The 10,144-nt window shown below is 57.6% G+C and overlaps 1 protein-coding gene across 1 annotated transcript in view; it reads left to right on the forward strand.

Annotated features, from left to right (window-relative positions):
- LINGO1 (leucine rich repeat and Ig domain containing 1) overlaps window positions 1–10,144 on the forward strand; it is a 198,434-nt gene that overhangs the window by 114,378 nt on the left and 73,912 nt on the right. Inside the window, exon 3 of the mRNA XM_045285847.1 lies at window positions 2,632–2,788. The gene's annotated coding sequence lies outside the window, so the exon portion shown is untranslated. The remainder of the gene's footprint in view (window positions 1–2,631; window positions 2,789–10,144) is intronic.

A 10,144-nucleotide genomic window follows, 5' to 3' on the forward strand; every position in this document is an offset into this window, starting at 1 on the left:
TTTATAAATTATCAAGGGTTCATGAGGGAAGGGGGAGCAGGGAGGGAGGGGGGAAATGAGGAGCTGATGCCAGGGGCTTAAGTGGAGAGCAAATGTTTTGAGAACGATGAGGGCAATGAATATAAAAATGTGCTTTGTACAATTGATGTATATATGGATTGTGATAAGAGCTGTATGAGCCCCCAATAAAATGATTTTTTTTAAAAAAGAAAAAAGAAAAAGTCTGTCCTTGGCATCAAAAACCAAAGTGTTCAAATCCCAGCTCTGCCCTTACCTTCCCATAGAACCAGGAACCTGCATGTGACCTTGCTAAGCCTCACCTCCGTCATCTGAGAAATGGGGATGTCCTCTGGACCTCACAGTGCAGGCTGGGTGACGGGTTTCCATGGGCATGAGGAGCCTGGAGCCCTGGACACTGCTGCCGCCAGCCGATACCCTCATCCATTTTCTTGCTCGATATCATTATGGAAACATGCCTCCTTGTAGCTCCCCAGTCTCCATATTTGTCCTTTTTAATGGCTGCGTACTATTCCACCGAGCAGAGGTGCTGCGAGTCACTCTGTCATCTTCACTGTGAAACATTTAGGCAGCTCCCAGGGTCTCACAGTAACAAATAACCCAGCGGGGAACCGCTCCGTGCCTGGAGCGCTTCTTCTCTGAGATATGATCCTCCCGGGCAATCCCAGGGACATTCACTGAGGCTGGTTTGCCAGAGAGGCTGAAGGATGGGCCAGCAGCAGTGAGGGGGAGAAAGAGGGCCCTTCAAGGGGTGGCAGCATGGGTAACCAGGCAGCAGGATGCTCGGTCTGGCAGCGCTGAGCACGATGGGAAAGCGGGGCATCTGGTGTGATGGTGCTGAGCCTAATGGGAAAGAAGGTCATTTGTGTGGCAGCGCCGAGCATGATGGGAGCTGTCGGGCCACCGTGGGACAGGCAATGGGTGTCAGGGACACAGCTCTGGTTTTGCCTTTGCCGCTCTCTTGGTGTGTGACCTTGGACAAGCCCCTTCTCTTGTCTGGACCTCGGCTTTCTCTGTGCCCTGTGACTGTGGAGTGGGCATGGGTTGGTCCAGAGCTGTGCCCTCCAGTGTGGTAGCCACTAGCCCTTGAGATCTAGATTTAACAGGATAGAACGTGAAAAGTCCACAGTGCTGCGTCGACATCGTCGGGCTCTGCTGCGTGGGACAGTGCAGACAGCGAGCATTTCCCTCCCAGAGGAAAGTTCTGTTGGGCGGGACCAGTGTTCAGGAGGCTTTTGTTGACTCAGATGTGCTGATTCCGGTCATTGCGCCTTTTCATGGAGCACAGCCCTGGAGGAAGAGCCTCCGGAGAGTCCTGGGCCGGAACTCCCCACACCTGGCTCCAGCTTAGCCTAGAAGAGAGGCTGGGGCCAGGGGATGGGCACTGCAGGGAGTGACCCTAGCTCCGGATGGAGCCCAGGGGAACCTGGGGTGAAGACAGGGTCGTGGTCTCCTGACGCCTCAGATGTGAGGCACGTGGAGGGCCCCCACGCACCCCACCCATGCCTGAGCACTACCGTTCACACCGTCGGGGCCGAGCGTGGGCATAGAACAGGGCAGGTATCTGTCCGTCTTGCTCAGCTCTTAGCTCCTCCCTCCTCTTGCTGCCTCTGCTGGTGCTTCTCGGTGGTCCCCGAGGGAGGGGCCGATAAGTGGGAGCTGTCGGACGCAACGTATGGCTTGAAGGCAGACTTGAGTGACTTCTAAAAATGTATATATTCCCTGGTGGTAAAACATATATATTGCTCTTTTAATCATTTTTTTTGAAGTGTACAATTCAATGATGTTAACAGCATTCACCGAGGAGTGCGACCTTGGCAACAGCTCGGTTTCAAAAGGGTTTCATCCCCTGATTTCCTAACGGTTGTTCCTAGGGCCTTGGGCTGCTAACCACAAGGTCAGCGGTTCAAAACTGCCAGCTGCTTCTCGGAAGAAAGACGAGGCTTCCTACTCCTGTAAAGAGTTACAGTCTCGGGAATCTACGGGGCTGTTCACTCGGTCCAATAGGGTGGTTATCAGTCGGAATGACTCTCTGGCAGTGAGTTTGATTTGGTTTAAGAAAATGGGAAAAATAGCTCGCCACCGCCCCTCCCTGCTGCTCCAGGCAACCTCTCCTAGATGCATGGCTTGGCTCCCGTCCACCTGTGCCTGCCCTTTCCTGCCTGGCTCACTTCGTTCGGCATCACATTTTCCAGGTGCCTCCATGCCGTGTCAGGAGTTGATTTCTTGTTGTGTGTGTGGGGGGGGGGGATGGGGATGGACTACCCGTTTTAAGGATGGACCACCGTGGCTTCTCCATCCGTCCACTGATGGGCTGGTGGGTTGCTTGCGGCCAAGGTGAACATTGCCGCCATGAACACCGATGTGCAGTGTGAATCCCTGCTCTCAGCCATTCGGGTCTGTGCCGCAAATCCAAACCAAACTCACGGCTGTCCAGTCGACCCCCACTGGGAACAGCCCTAGAGGTCCGGGTCGAACTGCCCCTGTGGGATTCCAAGGCTCCTGTAACTCTGTACGGGAAAGCTCCGCCGGCTTGGCTCTCACTTTTGCCAAGGTGTGACCGATGTCCTCATAAGAACTCCCCCGCTCATTCTCATCTCTCCTGTTTCCCAGGGATCTCCGAGCCATGTCCCGGCTGCCTTGAGTCTGCGAGGCCCCGCAGCCTCCACCAGCGGCCCCCGGGGCCAGCTCCCAAGCCTGCTCTTCGCTGCGGCCTGGGCTGAGGGAGCCCTCCAGCATTGAGACTCAGCGGGGGACAGCAGCAGTCACGGTAGGTGGCATCCCCACCCTGCCCACCTCCTGGCTCCTGGAGAGAGGGAAACCTTGTTGGTCTCTGGAACGGGAAGACTTAGCTTTCTGGTGTTTGCAGGGATCCTTCTGACTACAGGTAGCATAAGACCGATTTCAACAGGATGAAACTTTCTAGGGAACCAAATGTAACCCCAGGGAAGGCTCAATCCAGTGGGTCAGTGTGGCCAGGACCTGGCTTCTGGCCATACCCCTTCTCTCGTCTTTGGGCATGCCTCCCCAACAAGTGGTACCTACCTCACTCAGTAGGCTTGTAAGACAGCGGTCAGCAGGCTCCGGGGCTCCATGCGTCCAGGTTCAAATCCAGTGGTGGGGAGAGAGAAACTCTGCTTTCCTGATAGAACAAACCAAAGTTCCAGACTTGAATCTCGTGGGTCCTATTGGCAGGACTTGGCTCTTCTTGGCCTCTCACTGTGTCTACCCCCAACGCTTGGGCACCAGATGAGCTGTTTGCCATGCGACTGGGAATAAGAGAAGGTGTCTCCCAGTGGGAGTGTGGAATCCTATAGTCAGGAGAAGAGAGACTTTTCCAAGGGGGGGGAGGCGAATAAACTCCCATTATTGATGGAGTCTGCCTGGGTTGGAGAGCTTGAGGCCACCCCTCTGTGGATACGGATGGGCTGTGTGTTCTTGGGCAAGTCTCTATACCTCTCTGAGCCTTCGTTTGCTTACCTGAGAGTGGATCTCACCCGGCGGGGTTGCAGTGAGAACAGCCTGAGATGGCGGGTGGGGACCGGGGGGCATCTCGTAGGTGCTAGGTGAACCCTGGTTTTCTTCCCTTCCTGCTTCTCTGCCTCGGAAGTTTGGGGAACCCGCATGTTCTCAGTGCTGCAGAGGTAGTGCTAGAGGGGGTGTTCCCGGAGGCAGAGCCTGAGAAAGGGATTGTCTCCCTGTGATTTATTGAGGGCGGGTTCTGAGGAGGAAATGAAGGGCTGGCATGGGAACCTGTGGGGATGCTGCCTCAGGAACAGCCTCGCTGTGCCTACACCCAGAGGTTTTCTGGGGTGTGCTTCTCACCAGAGGGTTATCCTCCAGACCAGGGCCCCTCACGTTTGTGCCCCTGTATCGAGGCAGTATTGGCTGTGGGCCACCTCTGGGGGCTAGTTGTCCTGGAGCTTGGGAGTCCCTGTTTGCAGAGGACAGTTCTCTGCTGCAGGGGGAGGGTGCTAGGTGCACTGGTCATGCCCTGATCTGGCCAGGGAGGTGGAGCCTGCGGCCTCCCAGTCTGAGCCATCCTGTCTTGCCGCCTCCTCTGGCTTTTACTCCTCCTGCCTCAACCGCCATTCTAGCAGCATCCACCATGGGGGGCGCTGGGCGGCCCGGCCTGGGGTTTGGTGGTTGGATGGATGCTCACGCTTTCTCTTTAGGGTCCACCTCAGGCCAGACCTCTTCCAAAAGTTGCCTCCTGAATGTTCCTGCTTAGCCCAAGAGAGGCTGGAGGAGGGTGGGCTCTGCAGGGAGTGCCCCCACCCCTCCACCCAGGGTGGAGCCAGGGAGCCTGGTGGGAAAGCAGAGTGGGTGGTCTCTCATTGCTTGGATGTGAGGCACGTGGAAGCCAATGCTGCTCTCAGCCCAGGCTGAGCACCGCTCACCCCAACCCCTTGCCTGCCCTCTGCCCCCCAGCCTTTTCGCCCTTTCATGGCTCCTCCTCTGCTCCCCTAAACCCCAGCCAGATGGTCTTCCTCACCTATTCCCCCCAGACTGCTTTTCCAGGGCCATATGAGGCCCCTCCTCCCAGAAGCTTCCGTTGACTGCTCCAGCCAGTGGCTAGCTCCCCTAGTCCAGCCTCCAGCTCCCCATTTGTACAGATGGAAAGCCCAAGCTCAGTATGCAGTGAAGACCTGCACAAGCCAGCAAAAGAGAACCCACTGTCTTAGCTCTGAGCCCAAGCCTCTCCTGTGTTTCCTCATAAATACTGGCCACTGGCTGCGCCAGCACTGTCTTGACCTCTTTGCCTTGGCTGCTAGGAAGCTCACAGGCAGTCGGCGGCCCGTTTCTATAAGCACGAGGATGCTGTGACGTGCAGTTTCTCAGTCGCCCTGCCTCTGGCTTTGTCCCCTTCTCCCTCCTTTTCTCCTTGTCTCGGTCTCGTCTCTTGCTTTGGTTTGTGCCGCTTGCATCACTACTGTCAGGAGCCTCGAGCTCGTGGGAAGGAGGCAGGGTGTGAATCACCAAGACTGGCTGCAAAGGAAGCAGTCCGTGGTGCTGACTGCAGCCAAATGCCGGGGCTCCCTCTCCCTCGTGCGAGGCTGCCTCCCAGGCGGGGGACCTGGCCTGCCAGTGGGCAGCTCCGGTGCCATCTCGTGTCCACCTCACCCTCCTTGAGCCCGAAGAGCATTGTTCGGCTTCCCGCCCTCCCCTCCCCATCTTATCAGAAGCTAATGAAAGAGGCTGGGAAACCCAATCCTTTGGTAATTAAATTTACTTAACGGGTATTCAAGTGGAGTAATGAGAAGTTTAATGCAGTGATTAGATTTTTCTTTAATTAATTAAAATGAGAACCATGTGCCTTGCCAGCAAACCAACTTGACCCTCTGCTTGTCAGCAGCAGAAAGAGTTGGCAGGGGCCTGGCAGGGTGGTGGGGGCTGGAGGGGCAGCACGGGTACTATGGACTCCCAGAAGCAAGCTCGGCTCTGATGCCCACTCAGGCCGATCTCAGAATCAGCTCCTGTTTCTGACCCATGTCAGTGCCAAGCCTGGTGACCCAAGTCCACCAGGGCCCAGGCAGCCAGCAGTCCCCCCCACCCCCCACCCCCCTGCCCCTCAGGTTGCTGAAAAGGGAATGTGGGGAAAGTGTGCAAATACTGTGTAAACTCCCTGAGAGGGCGGGGCCTGGAAGAGGCCCAGATGGAGGGTGGCCTGCAGGAAGGGAGGGCCAAAAGAGGGACTCTGAATCAGCCACCGGGCCCAGGAGGGCAGTGTGTCTACCTGGAGAGGGTCAGCTTGCCTCACGTCCACCTAGATGCCCAGCCGGATCTGGCCCACCTCCACTGGCACGGCCTATCTGGGCTAAGGGGATGGGCCGGGTAATGGAGAAACCACACACCACTGCTTCTGCCTGCTTTGGAGGTACCTCTACCCCCCAAAGCCTGGCCACCCCTGCTGTGTTCCCCAAGGCCAGATCTGGAACTGCTACGAAAGAGTTCCTGGTGGGGCCACTTCTGTGGGGATCAGGCAGTGGGCAGGGGTGGGGCTGGTGCTACAGGAATCTAGGGGCCCCAGCATAAATGTCTGGGGAGCAGGTGAAGGGGCCCTGAAGAGAAGACCCAACACCCTACGGGGTGGGATGCATTGTCTGCACAGGGCAGGAGGGGCCCGGAGCCCTCGTGGGATAGGGGTAGCGTCCAGAGAAGTTCCCTGACCCTATACTGGGCCCCAATCCTGCACAAACTAAACCCTGATCCTAGCTCCACTTGTGAGCCATGACCCTGGCCCCGAGTGCTGGATCCAGCCTTGTCAAGGAGATGCCAACAGGGATCAGGGAGCCAGCTGGGCGATGTCGTTGGCTGCATCTGTCCAGCCTGCTCCCTGAGCCCCGGGCAGCCCGCACTGTGCTCTATGGGCGGGTCTGCTGCCAACGGCCCAGTGGGTGCATCCAATGTGCTCCCTGCCTGCTGGCTGCAGTGGAGGCAGTGAGCAAACAGGCCGAAGGCAGGGGAGGAGCTGCAGGAAGAGGCACCACTGCCCGGCTAGAAGCACCCCTGGCCTGGGCGGCCTGCTGCCGTCCCAACTCTGACAGTCCTGGGCATCAGCTCTTCTGGGACTTCTCCTCTAGCAAGACCCGGTGGCAAAGTGGGGTTTGCATTGGGCTGCTAACCACAAGGTCAGCAGTATGAAACCACCAGCCCTTCTACCCGAGGGAGACAAGGTTTCCAACTCTTACAAAGAGCTGCCCTGCCTCGGGGTCACTCGGAGTCAGAGTGGACTCGTGGCAGTGAGATTGGAGAGTCTAGATTGCTATAAAGAAGTTACCGTCCTGGAAACCCCAAGGGGCAGCTCTGCTCTGCCCTGTCGGGTCTCTCTGAGTGGGAATCAGCTCCACAGCAGTGAGTCCATCTTTAACCTGTGAACATAGCCTGGGGGCTGGAGCCTGGCTTTAGGCTGCAGGTTGCAGCTGGGCTTCTATGAATGGGGTGTGTGAGGAGGACTTAGCCAGGCAGAGAGCGGGGCTTAAGGCAAGGCCTCTTCCCATAGGCCTGGTCCAGGGGTCTGAAGGGCTCAGGGTTTGCAGACCCCATGAAGGAGGGTCTTCTGCTTCTTCCTTCTCCGCCCCTTCCCCTTCTTTTCTGGACCCCACCCCATTTCCCTCTCCCACGAGCTGGTCTTAGTTGAATAACTAGGCCCGGAGAGCCCTGCCTCCCCAGCAGCTGTGCACTGCCCAAATGGGACACGTCCACCTTGTCTTGATTTGGATGGCGGCAAAGCCACTGTCCCATCTCATCTCATCATCTCACAAGTCTGGGTTGGCTTATGACCCACAGGGGAGGGAACCAAGGCTCACCTGGTCAGCTTGCCTGGGCCCAAGCACCCTTGCGGCTGTCCCTCCTCGCCTGCAGGCTGCTCGCCCGCCTCCTTCTCTCCAGAGCCCTGGCATGCCCGCCCTGTTGCACCCTGCTGATTCCCTCCTTGCCTTGTGCCCCAGCCAAAACCAATGACTCTTCCCCAACACTCCCCACCCGTCTCCACCTCCACGCTCAAGCTGTTCCCACCCCCTGAAGCCCCCCTCCTCCAACTCCATCTGTCCAAATCCCTTTCATGAACCTCCTGGGCTCAGCCCCAATGCAAATCCTACATGAAGACCCCCCCACACCACACCCTGTCTGCCCTCCACCCACAGAACCGGGGCCTCCCTCCTCTGAGCTCGTTGTCTTCCCTCTTGTAGACTCGGGGCCTCCCTGTGTCTCACGGAACAGCTGTCTCCTCCTACCCAGCAGGCCCGGCCAGTCCCCTGCATGGCCTGCACCCGGGAGGTGGCTGGGTACGTACCTTAGAAGGGGCTGCACCTCCACACACAAATCCCTTCATCTCCTGCTGCTTCTGCTCATAGTCTCGGACCAGCTGGGCCCCTCACGAGGCTGGTCTCAGCCCCCTCGGCAGCCCACTCCAGGCCCCTGGGGAGCCCAGCACAGGCTACCTCTTCTAGCCCTGGCTGGGTGGATGGGGCCGAGGGCTGGCTTCTAGCCTTCGCTTGCTTCCCTGTGCACCACCCGACTGTGTGCCACGTGGCTAGGCTCTGGCGCGGGAACAAAACAGACACCTCCCTGAGAACCCACAGGCACACCTTGATGCTAGAAAACGCCAGGGCTCTCCAGCCAAGCGCGCTGAACGAGCCAGCCCGCTGACTGGTTCTGCTAACTCCTGGCTGTGCAGCCTTGGGCAGGTCACACATCTTCTCTGTGCCTCTGTTTCTGCTTCTGCTTCTGTAAACTTTGAGGCGATAGCCCCCCACCCCACCCCCGAGGGTTGCTTTCAGCATCCGAGGAGCCGTTGGGGTGTGAAGGGCATAGCACCGCCCCTGGCACGTCGTGTGTTCCCCCTAAGTGTTGGCTGTCACCATGGTTACCCAGAGAGCTTGGCCTGTGGACGCAGGCTGTAGGGGGAGTGTTGGGAGGACATTTCCAGAAGACGATGGAAACTCAGAAGATGAGGCTCCGCGGGCAGGAGCGGGTATGCCCGAAAGAGGGAACCACAGGGGCACAGGCTTGGAGGCCGTTTGCTTACTTGCGTGGTGTCTAGATTTAAGGTAAGAGTGAGGGGAGGGGAGAGCTGGGGCTAGCTGGTACCCAATGCCTGTGTTCTGGGCCTCTCTTTGTCCCACAGGCTGTGAGGGGTCATGCACTGGACCCTTTTCAAACCCTGAAAGCAGCATGCATTCGTCTCAATAAAAGAAATGTGTGCAGATGTGCACGCGCACCCTGCAAAGTCCAGAGGCCCCTCTCTGCCCTTCCATCTCCCTCTGCCAGGGCCCCGAGGTTGTGGTCTGGTCTCCCTCCTTCCCCAACTTTCCCTACGTCTCAGAAAACATCTTTCCTATGTGTGTGTGTGTGTGTGTGTGTGCGCGCGCGCACGCACTAATAAATAGAATCATCTTAGGCATATTCCTCTACCACTGACATTTTCCACTGAGCAGTGTATTGGAAGCATCTGTCAACGTCAGGGCACGCGGATCTACTGGGCTCTTTTTAATCGTTGCCTAATATTCCATTGTTTGGCCATCACGTAATTTATGTAACCAGTCCGGGGTTGATGGGTATTTAGGCTGCCTTCAATTCTTCACTCTTACAGATAATGCTTCCGTGAGCATCCTTGTCTATATATCTTGCTGACACGTGCAAGCCTTCCCGAAGGACGGGTTTCTGGAGGTGGATTTGCCGGGGCAAAGGGTGTGCATTGTTGAATTTTGGTAGGTGCCACCATGCTGCTCTTGGTCACGGGGGCTCATTCTGCCCACACCCTGGGTGGACGGGAGTAACCACTTCCCCACGCCAACCCCAGCACTGCCCGTCATCACTCCTTTTAATGTTTGCCAATCCCCAGAAAGCGCTCCCAGTCATCCCAACGTCCGCTCTCCTCCGTCTCCCCAGAGCCCACTGTGCTGGGTGAGGGTGGGGCACCGTTAGGGAGGGGTGAGGCAGAAGCTGGTTGGCCATGAGGATAGGCGGTGTGGCTTAGGGAAATAAAAGGACTTCGGGGTGAAGCCTGGGTGCTTGGCTTGGGAGGCTGTGTGGCTGACGACACCACCGTCCCAGCCCGAGTCGGGGACCAGTCTGGGGAGGGAGGTGCTCACAAGCACACAGGATGCTGGCTGGACATGGAGACAGGTGAGCACACACATGTGCATGCTCCTGTCTTCCCCATCCAGACCAGGCCCATCTTGGGCTTGGACATCCTGGAGATGGGGCACGTGCTGTGCTTCCCTGCAAAGGTCACCTTGAATCTGCCAAGCGCAGAACAGGGCACCGCGCGGCACACACCCGTTCACACCCTCTCCTCTTCACTGCCCCGTGAAGTGTCGTTTGATAGTGAAACACCAACCAGATCCACTGCCCTCGGGTCGATCCCGACTCACAGCGACCCCGTAGGACAAGGTAGAGCTGCCCCCGTGGGTGCCCCTACGGGAGTCGGACGTCTCAGCTTTCTTCCGAGGAGCATCAAACTGCTGCCTCGCAGTTAGCGGGCCAACATGCAGCTGTCAGGACTCCGGTTTGACAGGTGAGACACCCAGGTCAAAGAGGTTAAGTAACACTGAGTCACCATGCCGGTCAGTGGTAGAAAGAAGACACACACACACACACACACACACACACACACACACAC

The sequence above is a fragment of the Echinops telfairi genome, unplaced genomic scaffold (assembly GCF_000313985.2).
Source record: "Echinops telfairi isolate 266 unplaced genomic scaffold, ASM31398v2 ScPeMD7_7475;HRSCAF=8513, whole genome shotgun sequence".
NCBI lineage: Eukaryota > Metazoa > Chordata > Mammalia > Afrosoricida > Tenrecidae > Echinops > Echinops telfairi.